Source organism: Eschrichtius robustus, chromosome 9, assembly GCF_028021215.1.
Source record: "Eschrichtius robustus isolate mEscRob2 chromosome 9, mEscRob2.pri, whole genome shotgun sequence".
NCBI classification, from domain to species: Eukaryota; Metazoa; Chordata; class Mammalia; order Artiodactyla; family Eschrichtiidae; genus Eschrichtius; species Eschrichtius robustus.
Window position 1 is genome coordinate 124,181,298 of NC_090832.1, and position 27,547 is coordinate 124,208,844.

General features: G+C 38.3%; 1 long non-coding RNA gene across 1 annotated transcript in view; it reads right to left on the reverse strand.

The window, feature by feature from the left end:
* The window catches only part of LOC137769604 (uncharacterized), a 337,859-nt gene that overhangs the window by 231,348 nt on the left and 78,964 nt on the right, over window positions 1–27,547 (reverse strand). The window contains exon 2 of the long non-coding RNA XR_011075013.1: window positions 15,539–15,624. This is a non-coding gene — a long non-coding RNA (uncharacterized lncRNA). The remainder of the gene's footprint in view (window positions 1–15,538; window positions 15,625–27,547) is intronic.

The window sequence follows — 27,547 nt, forward strand, 5'->3', positions numbered from 1 at the left end:
CTGACCCTGACCTTAGTTTCTTAATCTGATTACACCTGGTGACTGGAATGGTATAGCAAGAGTTCAGCTGAGATGCCTATTGATAAAATTGACCTCCAAGGTGCGGGAAGACATAGTTTGAGATCCTGGTGAGCAAAGGACCACTGGTGATGCAACTATAAAACTGTGGAGAGCTGATGCATGCTTTGCAAATACCGATTCTAAACTAATATGCACATCAGGTTTCACACTCAGTAAAGTCACACATTGCTTTACTAAGCTGAGGGAATGAGTGCATTTATAAAGTATGCACAGTTTCTCCCAGTTTTCCCATCACTTGGAATTGACCTTCCCTTTAGTTCCCTGGGCTCTAGACTGTGTTTTAGGAAAAACTCAGCAAGCCCAGGGGTACCTTCTAGACCAAGACTGCCTACTGCTCCACCTCCAACATCACAGTCAGCCCCCCTTCTCTGGTCTCAGTTACTCCTGGTGGCTGGATCCCATGCTTCTCTCCCACATTGAAGAGGTAGCTCTCAAAATTGGATGGAAAAATAAATTTAAAAAAAAAAACAGGAATATACCGTTACATACCTATTAGAATGGTGAAAACCCAAAACACTAACAGCAACAAATGCTGACATGAATGTGGAGCAACAGGAACTCCCATTCATTGCTGACAGGAGTGTAAAAGGGTACAGCCACTTTGGAAGACAGTTTGGCATTTTTTTTTTTAACAAAATTAAACAGACTCATTGTATGACCCAGCAACGTGCTTCTTGGTATTTACCCAAATGAGTTGAAAATTTATGTCCACATAAAAACCTTCACATGGATGTTTTATAGCAGCTTTATTCAGAATTGCCAAAACTTAGAAGCAAATAAGATGCCCTTCAGCAGGTGAATGGATAAACTGGTACATCCAGACAACAGAATTCAGAGCTAAAAAGAAATAAGCCACCAAACCGAGAAAATAAATGGAAGTATATGAAAGGCATATTACTAAGTGAAAGATGTTAATCTGAAAAGATTACATACTGTATGAGTCCGACTATAAGACACTCTAGAAAAGGAAAAACTATGGAGACGGTAAAAAAGATCAGCAGTTACTGGGGGTTAAAGGGGAAGGAGAAATGAATAGGCAAGTACAGGGGATTTTTAGGGCAGTGAAACATTCTGTATGATACTACAAAGGTAGATACATGTCATTATACATTTGTCAAAACCCATAGAGTATACGACACCAAGAGTGAACCCTAATGTAAACTATGGACTTTCAGAGACGATGATGTGTCAGTGTAGCTTCGTTGATTGTAGCAAATGCACCACTCTGGTGGGAGAAGTTGAGAGCGGCGGGGGGAGCCTGCACATGTGTCGGGGTAGGAGGTACGTGAGAATTCTGTGTAGTTTCTGCTCAATTTTTCTGGGAACCTAAATCTGCTCTAAAAATACAGCTTTTTAAAAAGAAATGAATGGAAAGCTATCCTTTCAATAAGTATTCATCAGATTAGCTGAAAAACCCTAGAGCTCTCTTATATATAGGGCTTGCTATGGCCAATCTAGAACATCTTATTTAGTTTTCTCTTTAGCTAAGTAAAAGGAAGAATCTTTAAACCTTATTCTTTAGTGACACTAACTCCCCCTGGAGGCGCTATGATTCTCTCCCCACCACCCCACCCCATACAGTCGCAGTTCCAATAGGTTATACACATTCATACATACTTCTAGAATAATCCATGTTTTGGACAGCACAGCAATTGTAATTCATTGTTTTTATATTTTTATAATCTCTAAATTTAAAAAAATTACAGGTGAAGAGAAAAATGCCAAGAAGTCCTAGTTTAGGATGACTTTTTAAAGTTTATTATTTAAGCCTGTCTTTATTTTGAGAAAGTGACTTCAACAGGTCATGGTGGGCCTGAATTCAGACAGAACGAGCTCAAATTCCATCCCTCACTGCCATGCTAAACAGGAAGGAACGCATAAAACTGTCAGGCCATTTCACTGAAAGGTCTGTATTGGAGTTAAAAAAAAAAAAAAGAAGAAGAAACATTTCCAGTGGTCGTCTGGAAGGTTTTATTTCATGTGTTTGCCTTATAAAGTCGTGCTTGGTCATCTTATTAAAAGACAACCTTGCTACAGAAAACACAAGACTGCTCCCTGAAATTATGCATCAGCAAATATTGATTTGCACCAGATTGGACCCTGGTTTCAGGAAGGCAAAGGTCTGGCCCAAAGAGTCCCATTGATTCAGGATAGAAGAACTGTGTCTTCTGTCTGTTTTGACTCTCCAGGATTTCCCTAACTTCTCCCTCATCAAAAATATATCAGTCTGCAGACTGAGGTGTTGAATGAATGTGCCAGGAGGGGTGAAGCGCTGGGCAGGAACGGAGGGCTCTCTGCACTGCCCAGCAAAGTCCTGCCTGCCCAGCCGCTGGCAACCTGGTCTTGTTTTCCTCTCTAGCCACGGCTCTGGCGTCAGGCTAACTTCTTGACTAAGCTTTCACTCAAAGGCCATTTTACCCAATACCAGAATAAGACAGATCTGCTCTTTTATCCTCACAAATATGGCAGAATCAAGATAGATGTTGCCCAGTTCGGGAAGGCAGCAGAGGGTGTGTTGAACTTGTTACCCATCTGCAGCAGAGCTTGATGAAACACGGTTGACCCCTCTGGCTATACTCTTCATCTTTTTGCCTTGAGGCAGATAAACAGGCAGGCACGTTGCAGGGAGTTAGTACTATGACAAGGGAATGCCGCAAGGCACCATGGAACAAGTTAACTCAAAAGATTCTTGGGGGCTGAGACAGGCAGTCAGGGAAGGCTTTCTTGAGAAGCTGAAAGATGGGAAGCCTCTAACACATGTAAGAGTAAAATGGGTAAGGTAGAAGACGGAAAAGGATGGAAGGTACCTTACTGTCCCCATTCATCATCTCAGGAAACTCAGAAAGATGAAGTCACTTTCTCAGGATCACATAGTTGTCAACTAGCAGAATTGGGATTCAAACTGTCCCCAGAGGGGACAGCAAGACCTAGGTTCAAATCTTAATACAAGTCACTTCACTCCGTAAGCCTTGCTTCCCTCATTTGCCAAGTGGTGATGAATTAGATGCTTACTGCAGTGACTGTAAAAAGAGAATCAATCAATGAATAGTATTAATTCTATCATCATTGTCTACATCACCGGAGTGTAAGCTCTGAATCTGCAGGCAGTATGTCCACCTTGCTCACTGATATATCTGAGGGCTTTAATCGATGCCTGGCATAGGAGAGAGGATTCTTACGTATGAAGAAATTATTGAGAGAATGAAATGAAAGAACAAATACAAAGTTCAGGGACAATTCCAGTAGTTTCTCAGTAAAGGTTAGCTCTCCTTACCCACAACCATGTCAATAAGACAACCCCTTTTAGCCAGAAAATTCTATTTGGAATATGTTTGAGTACCTCTAAGTGTCATTTGGTATTGGCATCCAGGTGCAATACTTCACTTAATGGCTAATTGTCTTCCGATCTATACCTTTTGGCGATAGGTCAGGCATGATCCACTGCTACAGGCAGTAGCACCATCTCTGATTACCGATAATAAGAAGAAGGAGGATTGGTGTATCCAAGATAAAATGTAACCTTACCTACGCCCAGGACCTCTGAGTTGTCCTCAGGGGAAAATAGCTATAAACAAATGTTATAACTCATTTTGAGGTTCTCACATCTTTAGATGCTTTTATTTTCCTGTAAGAAATGTGCATTCCTATGACTTTCTGTTGATATTTTGAGTCTTTGTGAGGCATAGATTTCAGCCTCTCAATGGCTGTCTGATTGCATTGGGAGCAGAGAAACCCCGGAAGGCTCTTTGGCTCCTCTGGCCATCATTCAAGAGACCCTGCGCAGTGGGTGGCAAAGTGAATGCATTTCTCACCGGGTGCCTGCTGAGATGGTCGCAGCCATCATATCAGAAAGCAATTCTGGCCACTCTTACAGAGAAGAAGTGGTTGGTTGGTATTTGCTAAATGTCCCCTCTAACACTTGCCATCACTCCCCATGATAATGACTGCAGGCTTAGCCTGACCCTGAGTGATGATGCAGCCATCAGCTTCAAGAAGAGGACCATGGAGAGTAAAATACAGGGAACTCTACTCAACACCCTGTAATGGCCTACATGGGAAAATAATCTTAAAAAAAAAAAAAAAAAAATCAGAAGTAGAGTCACACATGTAGAAAGCAAACTTATGGTTACCAGGGGATAAGGACGGGAAGGATAAATTGGGAGATTGGGATTGACATACACACTACTATATATAAAATAGATAGCTAATAAGGACCTACTGTATAGCACAGGAAACTCTACTCAATACTCTGTAATGGCCTATATGGGAAAAGAATCTACAAAAAGAGTGGGTATATGTATACGTATAACTGATTCACTTTGCTGTACACCTGAAACTAACACAACGTTGTAAATCAGCTATCCTCCAATAAAAAATTCTTTTAAAAAGTGAGAAAAGGGAACCCTCCTACACTGTTGGTGGGAATGTTAAGTTGGTGCAGCCACTATGTAGAACAGTATGGAGGTTCCTTAAAAAACTAAAACTAGAGTTACCGCATGATCCAGCGATCCCACTCCTAGGCATATATCTGGAGAAAACTCTAATTCGAAAAGATACATGCACCCAATGTTCATTGCAGCACTATTTACAACAGCCAAGACATGGAAGCAACCTAAATGTTCATCAACAGAGGAATGGATAAAGAAAATTGTACATATATACAATGGAATATTACTCAGCCATAAAAAAGAATGAAATAATGCCATTTGCAGCAACATGGATGGATCTAGAGATTATCATACTAAGTGAAGTAAGTCAGACAGAGAAAGACAAATATCATATGATATCACTTACATGTGGAATCTAAAATATGACACAAATGAACTTATCTACAAGACAGAAATAGACTCACAGACATAGAAAATAAACTTATGGTTACCAAAGGGGAAAGAGAGGGAGGGATAAATTTGGAGAATGGGATTAACATATACACACTACTATGTATAAAACAGATAATCAACAAGGACCCACTGTATAGCACAGGGGACTATACTTAATATTTTGTAATAACCTACAGTGGAAAAGAATCTAAAAAAGAATATGTATATATCATATATATATGTATATATAATGTATGTATGTATAACTGAATCACTTTGCTGTACACCCGAAACTAACACACCATTGTAAATCAACTACAGTTCAATAAAAATTGTTTTAAAACGTGAATCAAGTATCACTTTCACTCACCTTTCTCTTAATAATAAGAAACATGTGTTGGGGAGCTTAAAAGAGACACAGCAAACAAAGTAACTTATGCCGATGAAATTTCTGAGAGTAATTCTCATTATCATTCTAGAGGACCCACATGATCTGATTCCAACACAGGCTACCGGGTGTTGCATTCCGTGACAATCTATTTTAATAATGAAAACACTATTTCACTGTAACTCTATTCTGTGCCCTGCCTCCAATTTACTTCCTGTAGGCAAAGGTCTACCACAAGCTGGAGGTGCTAATATAAGTACAAAATCCCTGGTAACCATCATTTTTTAAGAATATGCTCATTAAACAGAAAGCAGAAAAGTCTGGAAACCCCCTGCTTCCCAGGCAGCGCTGCTTGTACTGAAGGGCGGTGCTCCCCTGGCACTTGGTTTCCAGGGATGCAGAGTGAATGCCCGCACAGGTTAGGACCTTTGAGCCTGAGGCTTTCCACGAAATGCAACAATCTGCTGTTTGTTTCCCGTAGGTGCCCCCTACATTTCAGTAGCACATTCAAGTACAGGATCATCATAAACCGGAAATGTGTGCTCAATACGGGAAAATGTAGACTGAAGGGTCAGCAGATGCCTAGAGGGCTCAGTTGGACAGAACAAGTTGCATTTAACAGGTTGATTGGATTTTTTTTTCCACTTTTGCAAATAAGGTGATTTAAATGAATCTGTCATAGGAAGTTTGCAGGTTTGCCAATTAATGCACGGCTCTTTTATTCACAGATTACCTGCACATCATCATAAATACCTGGATGAGCAATAAGAGACAAGTGTGCTCTCCTGAATAAGTTACATATCAGAGCCGCTTAAAATAGAGATGACTTCATTTAAATGAAAGCTGACAAACACCGTTTCTCCTGTCCAAAGCCTAACCTTCTGCGTGTACTGGAGATTCCAGTCACTCCTGCCTGTTAAGGATTTGGCTCCTGCAGGCATCCCCTTTCTCTCCTGGAACACTGCCATCAGCATTCTAATCCCCTGTATCAGCTATAAAATGCCGCCTATTAAAAGCCCCCCCATCCTAAGTCCATCTCCAGCCTCACTGCTCTGCTCCTCCTCACAGCAGAATTTCTGTAAGGAGTTGTCTATACTCTCTTTCTGCTGTTTCCCACCATTCTCTCCTGAACCCACCCCCAAGCTGGCTTTTCTTCCCCTAGCTCAGCTCCAGTGAAAGCAACCTGGTTAAATCCAGCACTCAGTTCCTGGGACCTGTCAACCCCATTTACACAACTGATCACTCCCTCCTTGCAACACTGCAGCACTTGACTCCCCAGTTATCACTCCCACCTGGCTCTCTCCCCCTTTGCTGTTGGTCTTGATGAGTCTTCTTGCTTGCTTCCTTTTTCTTCCTTCCCTTCCCTTCCCTTCCCTTCGCTGATGACATCCCAATTCATTTCTTTGGTTCTGATATTTGCTGAGTTCCTGACCCACAGGGTAGGTACTTGACCTCTCTACTTGGATGGCCAGTTGAAACTCTGCCCGGGCTCTTCCTTTTCCCAGTAAAGGTGCCACCACACAGTCCCTCAGCCCAACACCCAGGGGTCTCTCTTACCACCTCATCATCCCCTGCCACACACATCCAATCCAGCTGCGATTCCTGCCTGCTCTACGCAGGGTTTGATCCCTGCTCACCACCCTATTGCTGCAACTCTGGCCCAAGCTGCCAGCATCTCTTATCTGGATTTGAGCTAAAGACCCCTAGCTGCTTTCTCTTCTCTACCCAGAAGACACACATTATATCATGTTGATTCCCTGTTCTAGACCCTCCAATGGCTTGGAATAAAACCCAAACTAACTCCTTTTTGTAACACATAGGAAACCACAAAAGACCTCGTCCCATTTATCTGTCTAGCCCTCTCACACCGATAACTCTGTCCAGGTGCCCTCCACTCCAGCCACTTAAGCAGCAGTGCCATACCTTGGGCATAACACCCTGGGTCCTTCCTGGGGGTCCTTGCATCTGCCATTCTCTCTGCCCAGCAAGTGCTTCCTCCAGATTCCCCCACGCCCCTCACTGGCTCCATGGGCTCAGATACCAGCTCCTCAGAAAGAACCTTCCCAGCCATCCTTTATAAAATAACCCTCGCTCACTGTCTAGCCCTTTACTCTGCTTTATTTTTCTTCACAGCACTTATTACCTGAAATTATAGCCTATATGTATTTATTAACCCATTTATTATAATTCTTCCCAATTTAAATGTAATTTGACGGGGCAGGAACATAATTGTCTTATTCAAGTTTGCATCCCTAGCGACCAAAACAGTGACTGGCACATAAGAGACATTCAATAAACAATATTTTGAATGAAATAAAAGACAATACATGTGGCTAGGAAAAGTATTAGGTATACGTTTTTCTTGTCATACTCTTAAGTCATTATCAAATCAATTGTAAAATAACTTAGATGAGAAGAGGAAATATTGTGGGAACGAACAAAGAGGGAGAAAATGCTCTGAAGATACTTGCTCTAAAAAATACTAAATACATTTTAAAGCCACAGTAATTAATAATGTGTTACCACTAAAAATATATCACAGAGGTAAACAGAATAGCTGCAATATCTATAAAGGAAGCCCTGGCATGTATAAAACTTATATTATGAAGTAAACATCACAAGCCAATAAATAAAGGACAAATAATTTTTTAAAAGGTATTGGGCAAATCAGGGATTTGAGAAAACTCCAGTTAGGTCCTAATCCAGCATGATACAACACGAATGACAACAAAATGCCACACCAACCAAAAAAATTGTAACTGATGGTCCACTGCTCCTTTCCTCTTCCCCCACAAAAGGAAAAAAAAAATGGATTGGATTTTTTTTTCCTGGTCACTTGAGCACATCTAGATCACCCATTAGATTTTCTCTGGGACCTGCAGTTTGGCTTTAGGATTGATCAATCAAAATTCCAGTGGCATTAGAAGTAAATTATAAAAAGGCATGACAAAAATAGAAGTAAATATTTAATGGACCTTGGGGGTAAGAAAGGCCTTCCAAAGCATAATGTTTATAGAAAAAAAAATTCAATAATAGTGACCACATTAAACAAATAAAAAAAACAAAAATACTTTTGAATGTTAAGAAACATAAACAAATGGAAAAGGCAATTCTTAAACTAGAAATAATCCAGAAAATATTTCTCAGACTAATAAACTTAATATTTTTAGAAAATACATCAATCACTCCTACAAATCAGTTACCTCATGAAGAAAATAAGGAAAATAATGTTTGCTTTGTGGCGGTTGGTAACTGACAAGCACTTGGTAGATATTCAGCAAGTCATACTTAATAATAAATTTAAAAGAAAAACACCAATCTTTTAATAGAAAAAATAAAATGACAAAAACAAGAGGTTAGCAAGTAGTCAAATTAAACAAATAAATGTAGATTAAAATCCTGGCTTATCATTTTCACTGGGCAATTTAAAAAATACTCAATATTCAAAACCTGTTTTCAAGTTATTGACAATAATGTAAATTGATAGAACTCTTCTTGAAGATATTTAGTCCATACTACCCAAAGCACTCTACAGACTTAATACAATTCATATCAAAATTCCAGTGGCAATTTTTACAGAAATAGAAAAAGCAATCATAAAATTCATATGGAACTACAAAAAACCCAGAGTAGCAAAAGAAGAAGAGCAAGAAGAACAAAACTGGAGGCATCTCACTTCCTGATTTCAAATTATATTACAAAGCTATAGTGTGGTATGGTACTAACATGAAAACAGACATATAGACCAATGGAACAGATTAGAGCCCTGATATAAAACCACCCATATACAGTCAACTAAATCTTCAACAACGGTACCAAGAACACACAAATGGTAAATGATAGTCTCTTTAATAAATGGTCCTGGGAAAACTGGATATTCACATGCAAAAGAATGAAATTGAACCCTTATCTTACACTATACACAAAAATCAACTCAAAACATATAAAGATTTAAATGTAAGACCTGAAACCATAAAACTTCTGGAAGAAAACATTGGGAAAAAGCTTCTTTACAGTTGTCTTGGCAATGATTTTTTGGATATGCATGACACCAAAGCACAGGCCACAAAAGCAGAAATAAACAAGTGGGGCGACATCAAATTAAAAACCTCTACACAGCAAAGGAAACAATCAACAAAATGACAAGGCAACCTGCTGAATGGGAGAAAATATTTGCAAACCATTTACCTGATAAAAAGGTAATGTGCAAAATATATTAAAAACTCATACAACTCAATAGTAAAAAAAAAAAAAAATCTGATTTTAAAGTGGGCAAAGCTTAAACAGTGATGTATGTCAATTATTTCTCAATAAAACTACATTTTTAAAAATGCGCAAAGAACCTGAATAAACATTTTTCTAAAGAAGACCTACAAATTGCCAACAGGTATATGAAAAGGTGCTCAGCTTTACTAATTAACAGGGAAATACAAATTAAAAACCACAATGAGATATCGCCTCACACCTGTTAGGATGACTGTTATTAATAAAACAGAAGATAACAAGTGTTGGCAAGGATGTAGAGAAAAGGGAACCCTGGTACACTATTGGTGGGAATATAAATTGGTACACCCATTATGGAAAACAATATAGAGGTTCCTCAAGAAGTTAAAAATGGAACTACCATATATTCCAGGAATCCCACTTCTGGATATTTATGCAAATAAGTTTAAATCAGGGTCCCAAAGAGAAACCTGCACTCCCATGTTCATTGCAGCATTATTCACAAAAGCCAAAGTATAAAAACAACCTAAATGTCCATCAACAGATGAACAGATAAAGAAAATGTGGTATGTAGATATAACATTATTCAACCTTAAAGAAGGAAATCCTGCTATTTGCGACAACCACAGATGGACCTAAAGGATATTATGCTGTGTGAAAAAAAACTGGACAAGGAAAGACAAATATAGTATGAACTCATTTATATGTGTAATCTAAAATAGTTGAACTCATACAAATAGAGAATAGAATGGTGGTTGCCAGGGACTAGTTGGAGGGGAAAATGGGGAGGTGACAGTCAAATGGTACAAAGTAGCACTTATGCAAGATAAATAAGTTCTGGAAATTCACTATATAGCGTGGTGCCTATAACTGAAAATGTGGTATTATAAAATTAAAATCTGCTAAGAAGGTAGATCTCATGTTGTGTTCTTACTACACATACATACACACAAAATAATAATAATAATGATAAAGGAGGCAGGAGGAAACTTTGGGAGGTGATGGATATGTTTATGGCCTGATGGTGGTGATGGTTTCACAGGTATATATACCTACCTCCAAACTCATCAAGTTGTATACATTAAATATGTACAGCTTTTTACATGTCAATCATATCTAAATAAAGTTTTTTTTAAAAAAAAGCAATATAGTGTATTTCATCTTATCTGAGTGTAAGGTACAGCACAATTTTAAGTATCACTAAAAAAAAAAGAACAAATAAACAAAAACAAGCTAACCACACGATATGCCATCATCTGTAAAATGCACGTGAATTGCAGAGATGAAAACAAAGTGAAAAGGTGGGCAATTTAGAACAATGAGATACGTTATTGCAAGAATCTTAATATAGAAAGAAAATCAAACTCATTCACCCACTGATTTTCAATAATAGTTGGCACAGTGGGTTGAATGGCAGCCCCCCAAAATATATGCTCACAGCCTAATTCCCCAGAACCTGTGAATATGACTTTCTTTTGGGAAAAGGATTTTACAGATGTAATTAAGCTTAAGATCTCTAGATGAGATCACCTTGGACTATCCAGGTGGCCCTAATTCAATGACCAGTGTCCTTATAAGAGACACGCGGAGGAGAGACACATGGGGAGAAGAGGAGGAGGCCACGTGAAAACGCAGGCAGAGACTGGGCTGATGCAGCCACAAGAGAAAGAAGGCCAGGAGCCACCAGAAACTGGGAGAGACAACAAAGGATTGTCCTCTAGAGCCCCACAGGAGGCGCAGGCCTGCCAAAACCTGGATTCCAGACTTCTGGCCTCCAGCACTGCCAGAAAAGAAACTTCTATTGTTTGAAGCCACCAAGTTTGCGATGTTACTACTGCAGCCTTAGGAAACTCACTCAGGGATATAGTCAAACGTTTTCTTAAACAGTGAGGAAAGATAAATGAATAAATGAAGAATGAATGAAAATGTGAGAAAGAAGTTTGAAAGCACATGTACCAAAATGTTGATACTGATTATATTTGAGTGAAATGATCATAGGAGATACATGTTTTCTATAATGTTCTTCTCCATATTTTCCAAATTTTCCACTATAAGCATAAAAATCAGGAAAAAATAATAAACCGTATCAAAACACAATACTGAAAGAGGTAACTTTTAACAATGAAATTGTTCAACTGTAATCCTACCACCACTATAGCTTAACTATGCCTTTTCCTCATGGTCCCTTCTAAATTTTGTCTTTATAATTAAACAAGATATATATTGCCAGTCAAATGCAAAGAAGAAACTTTCCTTAAAATTTCTCTAATATGAAACTTTGGAAGGACTTACTTCTGTATGTTTTCTCTCTTTAAAATGTGTTCACTTCTTAATGCATCCCTATAATTCTCCTTGAGCCCCTTTTTTTTCATCTCCTACCAAAATATTCCTTATAAATATATTATTAGTGATAAGGTTTAGGCATATCCTATCGAGACCAAAGGTTTACTACTAATAAGAGTGCAAGTTGTCCTGACCCATGCATTTGAATAGTTCAGCTTCTTCATAGCTTTTTATTTTATAGCAAATATTATTATAATATTTTAATTAACAGACTTTATTTTTAGAGTAGTCTTCGATTTACAGAAAAATAAGCAGAAAATACAGAGTTCCCATATATCCCCTAGCACTCCAGCAGGTTCCCCCTCTTATTAACATCTTGCATTAGTGTGGTACATTGTTACAACTGATGAGCCAATATTAATACTGATACATTAAGTCCATAGTTTACATTAGGATTCTGATATTGTATACTCTATGAGTTTTGAAAAAACGTGACTTGTATCCACCATGAGAGCATCAAGCAGAATATTTTTACCTCCCTGAAAATCCTCTATACATCCCTCCTACCTCTAAAAACCCTGACAACCACTGATCTTTTCACTGTTTTCAGTTTTGCCGTTTCCAGAATGTCAGAGAGTTGGAATCATAAGTATGTAGGCTTGTCAGATTGGTTTCTTTCACTTAGCAATATGCATTTAAGGTTCATTTCATGGCTTGATAGCTCATTTCTATTTAGTGCTAAATATTTCATTGTACTTCATAGATTCTTAAAGAAAGATTCAGAGAAAACGTAAACGGCTTTCTCTATTGCTACGTATGACGCTTCCTGACCTCAACATGTTTACATCAGTGTCTATTTCACTAGTCAACAGACACTTTGACCAAGAATGCAAACTCACTGTAGTCCTGAGGGGAAAGTTTGGCCATAGCAGTGATGTCTAACTAAATTAGTCTCACCTAGATTGTTAAATCATCCCTGTCTGGTCATTGAAGACCAGTTTTCTCTTCATTCATTCAATAGGGGAAAAAAAATAAAGACCTCAAAGAATCCTTCTGAGGGACTCCTTGCTAACGTGGAAAAAATGGGGTGGATAAAAGCTTTATTTCTTGAGATTCAGAGACTAACCTTTTTTCTTATTATATTGTCATTTGCTATGGTCCACTTCAAGAGATTTGGCATATGCTACAATATCCCATGCTTCCTTTAGCAAAGTAAATTTTTCCTAGAAGGATTTATCAATACTTTTCACACAGTGAGAAGTGTAGGGTTTTTAAAAAATATGTAACTGATTTGTTGAAATATACTATTATCTTTTTTTTAACATCTTTATTGGAGTATTATTGCTTTACAGTGGTCTGTTAGTTTCTGCTTTATAACAGTGAATCAGCTATACATATACATATATCCCCATATCTCCTCCCTCTTGCGTCTCCCTCCCACCCTCCCTATCCCACCCCTCTAGGTGGTCACAAAGCACCGAGCTGATCTCCCTGTGCTATGCAGCTACTTCCCACTAGCTATCTATTTTACATTTGGTAGTGTATATGTGTCCATGCCACTCCCTCACTCCGTCCCAGCTTACCCTTCCCCCTCCCCGTGTCCTCAAGTCCATTCTCTACGTCTGCGTGTTTATTCCTGTCCTGCCCCTAGGTTCTTCATAACCATTTTTTTATTATTATTATCATTGCGCTATAAAATCCTCTTGGGCTTTGCTTTTAGTGTCTGTTTAATTTAACTTTTCTCAAATGATATGGTTCTATCTAATGCTACTTCCCCACTTGTTCTTTAGTAATTCTTTTTTCCTCCTGTGGTTTTTCATGATGTTTCTATGTTGGTTCCTTAAACCTTACAGGTAACTGTAATGATTCATGCAGTAAAGAATTATCAGTGCTGAGCAAAGATAAACACAGAATCTGTAATGCAAGAAAGGGGCAGAGAAGCATCCCAGGCCCTTACTCTTTTTTGCCTCCATTCCTACCCCACCTCTCACTTCCCAATTAAGATTTAATTTTTAGATAATTCTCCCTGAAGCATCAGAATACAACTTCATATCACTTAACTGCATTCCTTCACAAGTGCAGAAATGTAAAAGTTCTACAATGTTCTTTCATGGGGCATCTCAAAAAAATAGGCAGGAAACACACTTAAGAGAAAGCTGATTTCAAGAAATCAGGCCAACTGGGGTATGCTAATTTGAACATATTACACGATTGAACCTTATTTTGTAGTCACAGATGGTTGAGATTTCAGAAATTTAGGCTATATATTCTTATTTCAATTCAAAGTGCTACATTATTTGAGTCTATGAATCTTTTCATTCACAGATTATGTAACATACGGAAGCATACATGAGAAAACCTCTAGTGCGGTTTTATTCTACTAATCTTGTGCTTTCTACCAATGCCTCCTATCACTCTTGTCAGGTATTTACGGACAACTAAACAAACACTTTAAAAGTATAGGCACTCCAGTGATCATTCGTGATACTAAATGACACTGGAACTCCAGTTATTAGGGCCTGATCCATTTGAATGCCTAATTCATTGGGGTTGTAAAGAAGAGAGATAGATGGTTTGGTAAACAGATCAGGAATGGCTGCAAATAGGAAGCAAAAGTAGATGATGGAGAAGTGAAATCAGGTGAAAGTGCAAGGTGAAAATCAAATTAAGCTAAAATCCTGAGTATCAAAGACATCTGGCAATAAGAAAAACAAGGAAGAATACAAAAGACCAAACTAAAGCTTGCAGGAAAAATGAACAGGGAAAACAGGAAAGGCCAGCTGTTAAATTGCTGTGTTTATGTGGAAGGAAGTGAGTGGATGGAGATGTTAATGGTGATGAGACATGAATCCATGGGGCTATGTATATTACAAACTACCCAATTCAGCCTATGATACATCTGAAATATACGGAACACCAAGTTATCAGGATCCTCTTGTCAGTGGTGGTTCTAGATCTTATTTATAGGCAACAGTTACGGGTAGCAATTTGGTTGGAAGAGAAAACCAAGGGATTTATCATTTAATTATGTTTTTATGTAAGTGGCATTATTCTACTTAAATGTAAATTAGAGAAAAATAAATATAACACACTTTACTAAAGAGGCTCTATTCACAGTTTGCATAATATTTTTAAATACTTATAGTTCATATTAAAATATTTTATTATTATGAGATGGCAGCACCCGGGGATACTTCTGGCTGCAAGTTGCAGAACATTTGGCTAAATTTTTAATTATCTTAAAAATTAAGAAGCCAGAAGGCATGCAATTCTAAATTTGGTGCAGCAACTCAACAGTTGCTGCACCAAACTGAGTTGCTGTCTGTCCCACCATCATCAGAGCATTGTAGTTTTGTCCTTGGGTATATCACCATGATGTCAAGACATCTACTGAAGCTGAAGCATCACACCCTTCCCCAGCAGCATTCAAGAAAAGAAGGAGAGAACCGTCTTTAAGGCTCTGCTTTTTTTTTTAAAACATAGGAGAAAATCTGTCCCAGGACCCTTTCCTTACATCCCAGTAACCAGAACTCAGTCATGACTACCCTTAAACCAAACAGAAGCAAAGAGGAATAGGACTGCCAAGACTGGCTTGTACGGATCACTAATCATGCCCTTGGGGGCCGAAGAGCCTACATTGCCTAACAAAACACAGCTGTGATGTCACCAACAGGGAAGAGTCACAGGCTGCCACACAGCTGCAAGGGGCTTATGCAGACATGCAAGAATTAAAGCTACTCACCAGCACATCCCCGGGTCCCATCATTCTCTCATTGTATCAGTGACGGATCCTTGCTTCAGCCATAGCTTTCTGCATTTATAGTCAACCTGCGAGAATAAGAAGAATGTAAAAATTAGTCTGGTCTCTAGGCATTCAAAGGTGGCAATGTATTTCATATACATTGAGAATTGCTGCTGAAGAAGTAGTTGACAAGTAATTCAAAGTTACACCTGGACTCAGATATGGGTCTTTAGTCATGACCAGGCAAAACCTCTTTCCTGATTTTTCCTCAGGAAAATGATTATTCCATGGTATGATTTCAGAGGTAACAGCAAGGTTCACCTCTGTCCTCCTACTGCCTAGAATTCCTTGTATCTGGAATCATACCTTTAGAGGTCTATTTCTTAGACTAGGAAACTCACTCATGTTAAAATGGAATTTCTGGAGGATGGATAATTATTTAAACTCTACAGTATTACACAGCAGTGTGAACTAATTTTGTGTTGTTTCTGAGAACTAGTTTTGGTAAGCAGAAGAGAGAGGTAGGATTATAATGAAGATTCCAAGACGTTAAGTTGGAACTAAATTGGTAGGGAACAGGAGAAACACATTAAAGGTATCAAAGACCCACTCCAAAAGAACAAAAACTAATTTCAATTTCAAACTCTCAATCTTTGAGTCTTTGTGCATTTTTATTATAAAATGAGAATTGGATTATCCTATACTGAAAAGAAAATTACTTTTGTTCTTTTTGAGATTTTCTGTTTTCTCTTATTCTTGATAAGTAGTGACAGTTTTCTGGAAGGTTTTTCCCTTGTTTTTTTAATGAGTTTTCCTAAAATTGTTCTAGAATCTAGGTATGGCTCAAAACCTGGCAAAAAGTGGACTTTAGCTGTAAATTACACAGTAATAGCATAATATGATGGGCCAGGCATTGAGATGGCCGTTTCTGGGATGCAGAAGGATGTGGAATGGAATCCAATTATAAAATCTTAAAATTATCTTCTGGTTAGGTCTTGAACCACTGAAACCTACAATTTTCTCTCTAATTTTGATAAAAGACTAATAACTTCTTATACCTACTCTGATACAAGCTTCAAACAATACAAAACCTAGAAATTTAAGTTGAAAATAAGATTCACAGTCACTTCATTTAGGAGCAACTAAGTAAAAATAATTATTTGAAATTTTAATGAATTTATCAGAAGATAGATTCGTGTAACTGATATTAACACAGTTCCCTCTCACCCTTATATGTAAGGTCACCAACTTGTTTTGGTTAGTCAAGGACCTTCCTAGTTTTAGCACTGACAGTCCTATATCCCAGGAAACTGGGATGGTTGATCATACCACCTGTATGGAACACATCAATACTGGGAAAAGAAAATATTGCTGTAACTTCATTGATTAGCTAACATTTACAACAGCATGTTGGATAATACAGAGTATGTTTCGATTCACAGTACTCATCAGAACCCAACAACTTCTTCTTAAGCCATTGAATCAACATAATCATATTTTTCTATTCTGCAACATATAAGAAAATCGTGACAATTCATGGAATAGCACATGCACAGATTTCTTAGAGCACCTGGAGGTGAGGTGCTGTATTTAGTGCCCAAGACAAAAATCTATTGTTGTCATTTGAATTTTCTAAGACCCTGAAAGAAACTTATGCTCAGGTTTGTGAAGCCAAAAGGAAATATGTAATTGTGTAATGATTTCATGAGTCTAGGTAACCATGAGCAGCCATACTGGTAAAGTAAGCAAAGCTCACTTTGGGGCAGCTAAAAATTTCTCATTGTCCATACAACTTGTTTGAAATTCAAAACATAATCTTCATAAGAGCCTGCAATCATGCCTTATCATCCCCGGGGGCTCAGTGAAGGTAAGTAACTTGACCAAATTCATTGCAGCTAATCCACAGGACAGCTAGGCTTGAACACAGATCTGTCCGTCCCTACAGTTCATGGTCCTCCCATTCCACCACCTCTTTCTGCCCAGCACAGCCTAAGGATCTTCTGAGGAAAAAGACACCATTTAAAATAAATAATACAAATCTATAATATATTTATGAACATGATGACAGTCAGCTCCCTCCATTTGAAAACTCATGAGTTGAGCAGTGATGGCATATGAACAGATCTACATTTTTAGTATGAGTGTGTCACTGCTGTGATCGTTCTTGTTCTTGTTGTTTAGGTGTGCAGAGCAAGACAGCTTCTCTGTGGAAACTACTCAGTGAAGAAAAAAGAGCAAGAGCTAACTGCTAGAACAGCAGCAACAGATCCACACTTTTCTTGCTCCTGAATCTGCACTGTCAGATTATTTCTCATACTTTCCTGGGAAAAGAAGAACATATTCTGCTATTGGGCATGAAGCACATACAAAAATCACTCCAGTCTCAGAAGCAGTGGTGGCCCCTTGCCTGTTGGGTACAGGCACAAATGTTTCCTCTTCTTTCTGTGACTTAGGGAATTAGTGAGGGATGCCACCTGGTTTTCAGTAGAGCACAGTGATTAAGGGAGTGGTTTCTGGAGCCACATTACCATCTGGACCACTTGGTCAAGTTACTTCAGCTCTGGGACTCAGTTTCCTCACCTGTAAAATGGTGATGATCAATTGCCCTCAACGTTGTTGTGTAATTACTTACACAATATACTTACAATATAGACAGGCATACAGTAAGTGCTCCATAAGTTTTAGCTATTGCTATTTTCCAGCCAAGGGCACACAACATTCATAAAAAGCCATTTACTGAGTCCTAGAGTCCAGAGTACGTAGTACGAGGCACCAGAGATACAACAGGTTTAAGATGTGATCTTGGTATTTAAGAATATTACAAACCAACCAAGAAGACAAGAAATGTAAATAAAAAAGACAAACAACAATCAAAGTAGGACCAGCGATTATCAAATTTGATTGCTGACAGACACTACTAGACAGATACTATTATTTACTCTTCACAGATAAAAAAAACCAAAAAACAAAAAAAATAAAGTAAAAACTAAAGCTCACAGAGGTCACCCCTGCTTTTCTCTGCATCCTGCCTCATTACATACAAAGGATTGTGACCTCCATCTCTCCATCCCAACATCCCGTGAAGTCAAAAGAGCAAGTAGGAAAATCTTGGCAATCTTATCCAAGAAGGGAAGCATTTGAGAAAGCCAAGATCAGCCTGGGGAAGCTGACTAAAGGATGCTGTATGCCAAGATCATACAGGCATTTCCATTGTTAGTGCTGGCCGGTCTCAAGCTCTGGTTCATCTCCATCATCATCCTTCTTTCTTCCATGGTACAGACTTCAAGGATCCAGTGAGCTCTCCTTCAGTGCTGCCATTCACTCACCCAGTTCTTGCACAATTGTCTCCATCTCCTTCAAACTGCTGAGCAGTTGGATGATTTCCCCCCCTTTTACCATTCCTTCCCCAGTCTCCCCCAGTCTCGCAGCTTCTGGAGACCAGCTCGTCGATCCCATGTCTTTAAGTTGTTAAATGCCACTCGGTTTGGGATAACAGGAACTAACAAATAATGAACAGGAGAAAGAAAACAAGTTTGAGAATCTTACAAAGTTCTTACAGTCATGGTTGCTGGCTGATAGTTCCTCACCTCCTTTCAAGAAATTAACAAGGAAGACTGTGTGTTCGATCCTCTGCTTTAGATCCACAGAATAGAGTTGATCTCTGTTCTCCCTTCTTTCTTCCTCACTTTCCTAGACATAAAGATTCTTCTGAATGAATGAACCAACCAGCAAATACACTGTATTGTTGGTGGTCGAAAACAGAACAAATCAACTCAATCTGAAATGAAAGTAGACTCATACTGAAGGCTTTGAAAGAGTTGGAAAAGTTATTCTCCATCACAAAGGTCCTCCATGGATAAACTGAGGCAACAAATCAAATACTTTACAGATAAAAAAGCAGGCGATGGAACCCTGGAAGAGGTGAATGTTGGGAAATTGCATATATCTAACATGGTCTTCAAATCTGAAGCAGAAAGCATCAATATTAATTTTGATAATCCATAGGGACACTGGGAAAAAATTAAAAGTATTACTCAGCTTGAATCTGTCCAGCTGATTGTCTCTACAGGCTGAATTTTTTGGATAGCTTCACTTTCTTATTCAATTTGAATATTTTATTTTTTTATACTCACTTGTGTTTCAAACAGGATTAAGGAAGTTCAAATCGCATAGATGGATGGAGACCAAAAACAAAATCTGATAATAATTGTTAACGTGTCAAGCTTAGGAGGCAGAGGGAGAGAAGAATGGCTCCTCAGACCTGAAGCAATCCTATTTCTGAGAAGGATCCCTCTCAACACTTAGAAAGATGTGATTTGATGGGAAATAGAATAATAAACAGTTTCATCTTCATTAGAAGTAAAATCTCAAACCATCTCTATTTTAAAAAAAAAACAAAACTGTACTTAAAATGACATGCATGTTATTTTACTAAAGCATAGGACATTAAGCAAAGGTTTGGTTGCCTTGGTTACAAATTGTTGTCACAGAAGATGCACATCTCACAAAAAAGGAGATATAGAATGCTTTCAATATACTCTGCGCATTACAGAGTAATGGAGTAATTTAAAAATAAACTGGACCAAGCATTCATTTTTGTACTGTTAAGAGATATGTCCAGGCTTGAGCAAAGGATACCTTACGCTACTTTCTATTTCTTGAGCTCCTATGAGCCTTCCTAAAGTGTCTCGAGATGTACTGCCAACCACAAAGGTTTTAAGGAAAGTTTTAAAATCTGAGTGATTTTCTATATGTGTTTTTTCTTAATTCAGTGCCCCACAGTTGTACTCCTAATTGCCCAAATGACTAATAAGAACCTAGCTAAATATTATCAACGCGTCTATTATATGATAAAGACACGAATCTAGTATAGGAAGAAAGTAAATGTTTTTTTCTTTTACATTCTGTCAGAGTCCATTTAATCAAAAGGGGGTTTAGAAAGCCAGTCTCCCAAAATGTAGTCTTCTTAATCAATTGATAAACAGCTCACTAAAGGAAAAAGGTAAACTTTGAGTATCCTATAAGAGAAAGAGTAAATTGGTTCATAATTCACATTAGAATTATTACCATAGACTAGGAGAGGGCTGTTCAAAAAATAAGAAACTTCACCGAGTAGGACAGTCAAGGAAAAGATCAAGGGCAAATACACAGGTGAGAATCCCATCTCTACCTCAAAATCTGTCTCTTTATTATTAATAATTTAGGTTATTTAAAATAATAAAAATTTTGAATTGAATTTTAAAATGTCACCTAGAGAAAAGTGCCATCAATATTCTGATGTATTTCCTTCCCAATTTATTTTTATGAATTTTTTACATACTTAATAAGTGTTTCCTAATAGTATAGCACACTCACCATAAACACCTTTAAAAGCTATAAAACTTGTTCAACATGTTGAAGGTATCATAATTTGCTTTTACATTCCTCTACTTTAGAACATTTATGTCTTTAGTAAATGTTGTTACTACATGAACCCTCTATTGATGTCTTTGCAATGTAGAAAGAGGAAAAAAGAAAGGGTCAGAGAGACAGCAACTCTTAAAAGAAGAAATACCACACTAAAAACAACCCCAGCACGTAATGTATGATATATACGTTAAGATCTCATTTATATATTGTAATACATATTTTGTTTATATATGTTTATATGGTTATATTACATATATAAAATTAGGAAGAAATAGAGTTTAATTTACATATGCTGATTTGTAAGGGTGTCAAGCTATACACAACAGGGCTGTTAACAGAGGTGTCAGGAGTGGAAGATGACTGACTCTTATGCAGCTTAACTTGTTAAAACTAGTAAGTCTAATTTTTGTATTTTCAAAAGGGTCAAGTAAACATATTTTATAATAACCTTTAAAAATATGTATATAAAAAGGTCAACCAGAAAAAAACTTGGATGTAGGCATATATGCAATTTGACCGAAATTACTTTTTAAAAATCCAAATATTTAAAACAACTGAACAGAAGAATGATTATCTCTGGATGTTGGAGATATAGGTAATTTTTCCTCATGTTCTTATTCTTTACTTTTTCTAATATCTTATAATACATATGAATTCATTTTGTAGTGGAGAAAAACACAGCCTACACTTTATTAAAATAAAAAGCATACCTGGCTCTGATTCCAGTCTGTTGTTTTTTAGCTGTGAACTGGACAAATCACTTGAGCTCCCTAATCCTCATTTTCATCATCTGTAAAGACAATTAGCAATGTCTGGCCTGCCTACCTGATGCATTTTTGTAAGAATTAAATAAAAATGCTTGTGAAAGTATTATATATATCACAATATTCTGTACAAATATAAAATATCATTATTGATTTAACTAGACCAATGATTTAACTAGATGGCTAAGTAAAGAGAAGAGAGGAAAGATAAATACATTTTCTTCTACTCCTTAGCAGCTACCCAAGTATAATTCAGCAAGCTACACTTAAAGGACGCTGCGAAGAAGGGGAAGAAGAATGGGGGTGAAGTGGGGAAGAAGGAACTGCAGTAAAAAACTGCTTACAGACCTTTCTTTTGTAATTATTGACAAAGCCAAAAGTGAAATTCCTTCACTGCTGTGTCATACACCCCTAAGGACATTATGATCAGATGCTAAGAGCACCCCAGACTGCCAGCTGTTCCTCCTACCTGATTAGATGATGAAAAAAGACAATTGTTAAGTAGTTTCTCAGTTTAGCCTTATCCTTCTTTCCTATATTGCCTTGTTATACACTACACCAAAATAAGTACTTTACCAAAACTGGTCACATGCTGTCAATGGTATAATCCATTCTATTTCAAAATAAACTAGATATTAAAAATCATTTGACTCTCCTGACTAAATACTTCTCCATAAATAAAAACAAAACTTATAAGAATTAGTGTTACATTAATACAATCTGGAAACACGAATCACTTCTTATTTTTTCAAAAAGTAATCTCAGCTAGATCACTTAGCACATTTAAATGTGTTGAACTATTTTGATTATTTCAAAAATCAGATTTTATGCAAGACACCAAAAGTCCACTAGTTTTTCCAGTGATTAAAAAATACTTTTCTGAACTAAGGAGCTGGGTCAAATCCCATTATCAAAAACCATCATTCATTTTAAATTAGAATTTTAAAACTCCTGTTTTGATTTAGCTTCTGTAATGCATTTCTTTTTTCAGAAACGATTCTACCTTGATATTATGGACTATTACGTGATTTTACCAAAGTTTCTGTAGCCTGCAGGGTAAGCCTTCTCTAGTCTGACTGCTATGCCCAGGCCTAAAGGACAGGTGAATAGATTTCAGCAACAAAAGTAAAGAATACATGGAGGCGCCCATGGTCTCACAGTGGGTGATAATTAACTTCTCTGGGGCTTAGTTTCCTAATCTGCAGACAAATATTTGAATAGATCAGTGTATTCTGAGGCATACTGGCCCCACAAGATGGTCCATGAAAGATGGGCGGGGGTGGAGTGGGATAAGGGGATGGTTAAACACAGTGAACTTGAGCAATCCTGTACTCTGTGCTCCCTGTTAGAGAGGCAGTGTGGATTAGCCAAGCGGACATTTAGAAGAAACCTTTGTAATTCATCCTAAATCACTGTTTCCACAGTTCAATTAAGCATGCAAACATTTTGTCGTCGTTTTACAGAGAAGGTGGAGATAGTGAGAACCTTGACCACTGGAATACACTTTGAGAAACCAGATTTTATAATTATTAGCATCCCGTCTAGCCCTGGAATTTTCTGATGCTATGTTGGTCTATTAAAAAGTAATGAGATGTGTCCTGATTATAAGACAATTATGTCAGCAAACTTTACAATATAAGTTATGTCAGAAAATTTACAATATGGTGAAAAATAAAAGACTAATAAAATTCCTACTGAAAATGATTAATGTCAAATACTCCCATTTCCTGATATTCCACACCACAAAGAGCTGTCAAACAGCAACATAAATCAAGGGGAAAATGGAATAGATATAAGATTATTAAGCATTAAAGGTTACTGCTTTCACATCTCAAATAAGGAGCCTTTATACAGTAGTATCCTTTTTCTTGTGCAGAGAACATCTTTATCATTTGCCAAATACGTAAAATGAAGAGTCAGAAAAAGTATCTTTAAATAGAGGCTTCCACTTTATAGACACCTGTGGTTGTAAGGTTGATGTATATCCAGTATATGGGTGGACAGTGCAAAGTAAATTACAGAGAAAAAGAACGAATCAAAAGGAACCCAAAGCATATCCGTTGCCCAGCACTTAGAGAAGCTGGAACAAGATACGGTGCGGAGTCACCTTGGAGACCAGGGTCAAGGGAAATCATAACAAAATTACTTTTTAGTGACATTCTAATGGCTTGCTAACAGGACCGGAGGAAAAGAAAAGGCAGTGCCAAGATCCTGGGTTTCATTTTTCCCTCAAATATTTTTTTTTTTCTAAAATTAACCTTAACGTTTGCCTTCAGCTAGATAAATCTGGGTCCAATCCTGGCTCTGTCATTTCATGGCTGTAGTAGCTTGGGCAAATCCTTTGATGTCTCTGAGCCTATTTTTCGTGTATGTAAAATTGAGATGATAGTATGTAATTTTCACACAATGTAAAAACTAGAGAGAGTGTAAGTTAAAGTGCCTGACACACAGAAAATGCTCAATAGACCTAGCAAGGGTCATCACACTCTTACACTCTATATGCAGGTCTGCACTAGGCACAGTGGAACGATGCGTGGATTCTGTGGTCCGTTGTACTCCCCCACCATTCTACTTAAGGATACCTCCTCTCATGAAGCTGGCCAGGAGTCTCACATCCATCAGGCTAAGCAATTAACCCCCCACCCCATGCTGTCCCACCACGGTGTGTTATGGTGAACTAGCAAAGGTCAAAAATGAGCTTTGACTGTGCTCTGATACGGTGTTCAGCCTATCACAGGCATAATCTCACTGACTTTCCACAACAGCTGTTACAAAAGATGAACCTGTAGAATGAGGATGGTGATGGTGTCACCCAAGGTCACCCTGGCATCAGAGCTGGCACTAAACCAAAAGCCTGTCTGACTTTAAAGCTCACGCCCTTCCTCATCACACTGTACCAGTACTTGTATCCAGATCCATCCGATGAAGTGGTTTTGCTCTAGGCAAGCAGTTCCCAGCCTTTTCCTGAGTAGCTTCTCTTTAAAGATAAAAACTATGCAGACCTCTATCATATCCCTCCTCGATGATACTTGGACTTTTTCATTTCTTTTTGGATGATGCACAAAGATAAACACTACCCTGATTGCAGATACGCTTTCATACAGACGGGCATGTTATTAGGCATGACAGTAGCCATATACATTAGAAAAATAGATTTACTATTGTGTGGGAGATAAATTGTTTACCTGAATCTGCAGCCTAATCTTTGGGATTCACTATCTAGCTCTTTCTTGATCCTGCCAAAACTTACATCTGACTCAGAAGGTCTTCTTTTAGATGTGTGGGTTAATCTGTATTTTGTATTATTGTACATTTTAACAGAAAGATTCATTCTCATAAAAATGAAAATTTTAGATATTCTTTTATTTATTCTGTATATTCATATATAAATTCATAATGCATGTACTTACTATTTGCCAGGTGCTAATGTCTGCCCTCACAGACTTGTAGTCTATAAGGATGCACGGATAAAGAAGCCAACCAGCAATTAAAATGTATTCTGGAAATTACTATGAAGGGCAGTACAAAGTGCCTTAGAAGGCTGGAAGGGGATGTCTAATTCAGGGTATGAAGAAAAGCCTCCAGGAGGGAGTGATATCTAAGTTATGGCAAGAAGGATGGTAGGAAACAGTCAAATGAAAGTACCTATGAGCAAGGAGTAGGGTATGGATGAGAGAAGGGATGGTGGATTTAGGGAATCAAAGAAGCTTGGTATATGATAAAGATAAAATGTGAGGAATACAGTGTCCTTAAATGAGGCTGGAGACCGTGGCACAAGTCTTAAAGGTCCCTGTAAAGGAGTCCAGATATCGTGTGGCCTGACTGACATGAAGAGGAAAAATACTATACTTCTTTAAATTGCCCAACACTGATGCCAGCTTCATCTGCCTTGTGCAGATCCAACTCTGTGCCACAGCTCTTATGAATCCAAATCCTGGTGCTTCACCTTTACCAATCCACCTTTACCAATCTGGTGCATCTACCCATGGCCCAGCTGCAGTGAGTGTTGGTGGCTATCAGCTCATAGATGTTGCCCTCCTCCAGAAAACTGCCCTGAGCTAGTGGAAGCCACTTCACCCAGGAGGGATATGCACCACCTGACAAAGGCTCTCTCCCTTAACCGAGCTTCCATCAGGATCCTCTGAATCCTCTACTCCACTAGCTGGACCTTGGGCCTCCCGGTCTGTCCGTGTAGAATCCAGTTCAAGCAAGAATCTGGCTTAGTCCGTTTGGCAAAAATCCTCCAGCCTTGGTATCTGACCACCCCCTCTATCTGATGACATTTCTCATCCCCTACCCTTGATATTATCTTATCACCCTGGCCTGCCTGCAGCAAGAATTCTGTTGAGTCAGTTTAGCAAAAAAAAAAAAAAAAAACACAACAAAAACAAAAAAACCCTTATTCCTTAGTAATTTTTCACCCACTGACCCTGCTCCTTGGTTATAAATTTCCACTTGTCCTTGCTGGAGTCAGAATTGAGTCCGATCTCTTTTCCCTACTACAAAACCCCATTGTAGTAATCTTCCATGAACAAAGTCTGCCTTATCATCTTTAACAAGTGTCATGGATAATTTTTTCTTTAGCACACCCATGGCTGAGTGATTATGGTACAAGGATGCACTCTTCGGTGCAGTGAAGAGTCCAACGCTTCCCCCACGCATCAGGCCAAGACTGGACTTGACCTGAAACCACATCTTCACTTGCCTCTTTCTCCTTCCTTACTCGGCCTCACTCCCTCCTGGAGAGGTTTTTTCTGAAGACCACCCCCTCCATAAATCAAGGGCACCTGAACCCCTGGTCAGGCTCTGTTTCGAAGGGATCCATGGAAGACATGCCATAAAAATTAAAGAAAACCTTTATGAAGTGAAATACCCAGAAAGGATACTAAACTAAGTAAAGTTATCTTTGAATAGATGACTCAGTAAGTGGTTATTCGCTATTCACGTGATGCAGCTTCTTGGCATGGCACGACAGTTGAGAAAATCCCGTCCAGAAGACAAAAAACCTCTTCCATAATTACTCATAATTTTCACATGCAGTCTACTAAATATCAAACAGGGACTCTATAGACCACAATAACGCTCCATGAAGACCTTCTCCCTACAATGCACCTTCCTCACACCAAAGGGGCTTCCTAATGCTTCTCCTTAAAGATTCCCTAGCCCTTCTACTTCGATCCCATTCTTTCCTCCCCATTTCTTCCCGATTGTACATCATGAGAGCATAAAATACTCTCACACCTCATACCCTCTGAGGTTAAGTAGAAGCAGGTGGTACGTGAGGAAGGAATAAAATGCTAGAAACATGCATATATTCATAATTTCCATTCCATTATTGTCAAAGTGCTTCACACATTTTCTGTTTGTTTGAGGACTAAATCTTTCATGTCTTTCTCTAATGTTCTATCCATTTCCCTAGCAAGTTGTGCTCTATCAATAAAGCAGAAGCACAGCTAAACCCCTGAAAGAAAAATTGTGTGTGTGGTGGGGGGGGGGGGGGAACATTTCATAAAATAAGTTAAAACTAAGATGGCTACGATGTGCTCCTTATCTCCATCTCTCTTCACACCTCCCTTAAGGCAAAAATGCTTATTATTACCAATAGAGGGTTCTAGAGTACCAAGAGAGCCTTCCTTTTAAGGCTCTCTTAAAAGGAGTGTGAACTGGGACAAAGCAAAAATGTAGGAAGATCAAAGATTGTCTTCATCATGAAAAATGATTAACAATCTCCACCTTCCAACCAATGTGGCTGTTTTGAGACTGTAAAAAGCACGTGGCACTCTTCCCTGGAAGCCCCACAATGGCACTCAGAGGTCCATGGACGACCCTTCCACAT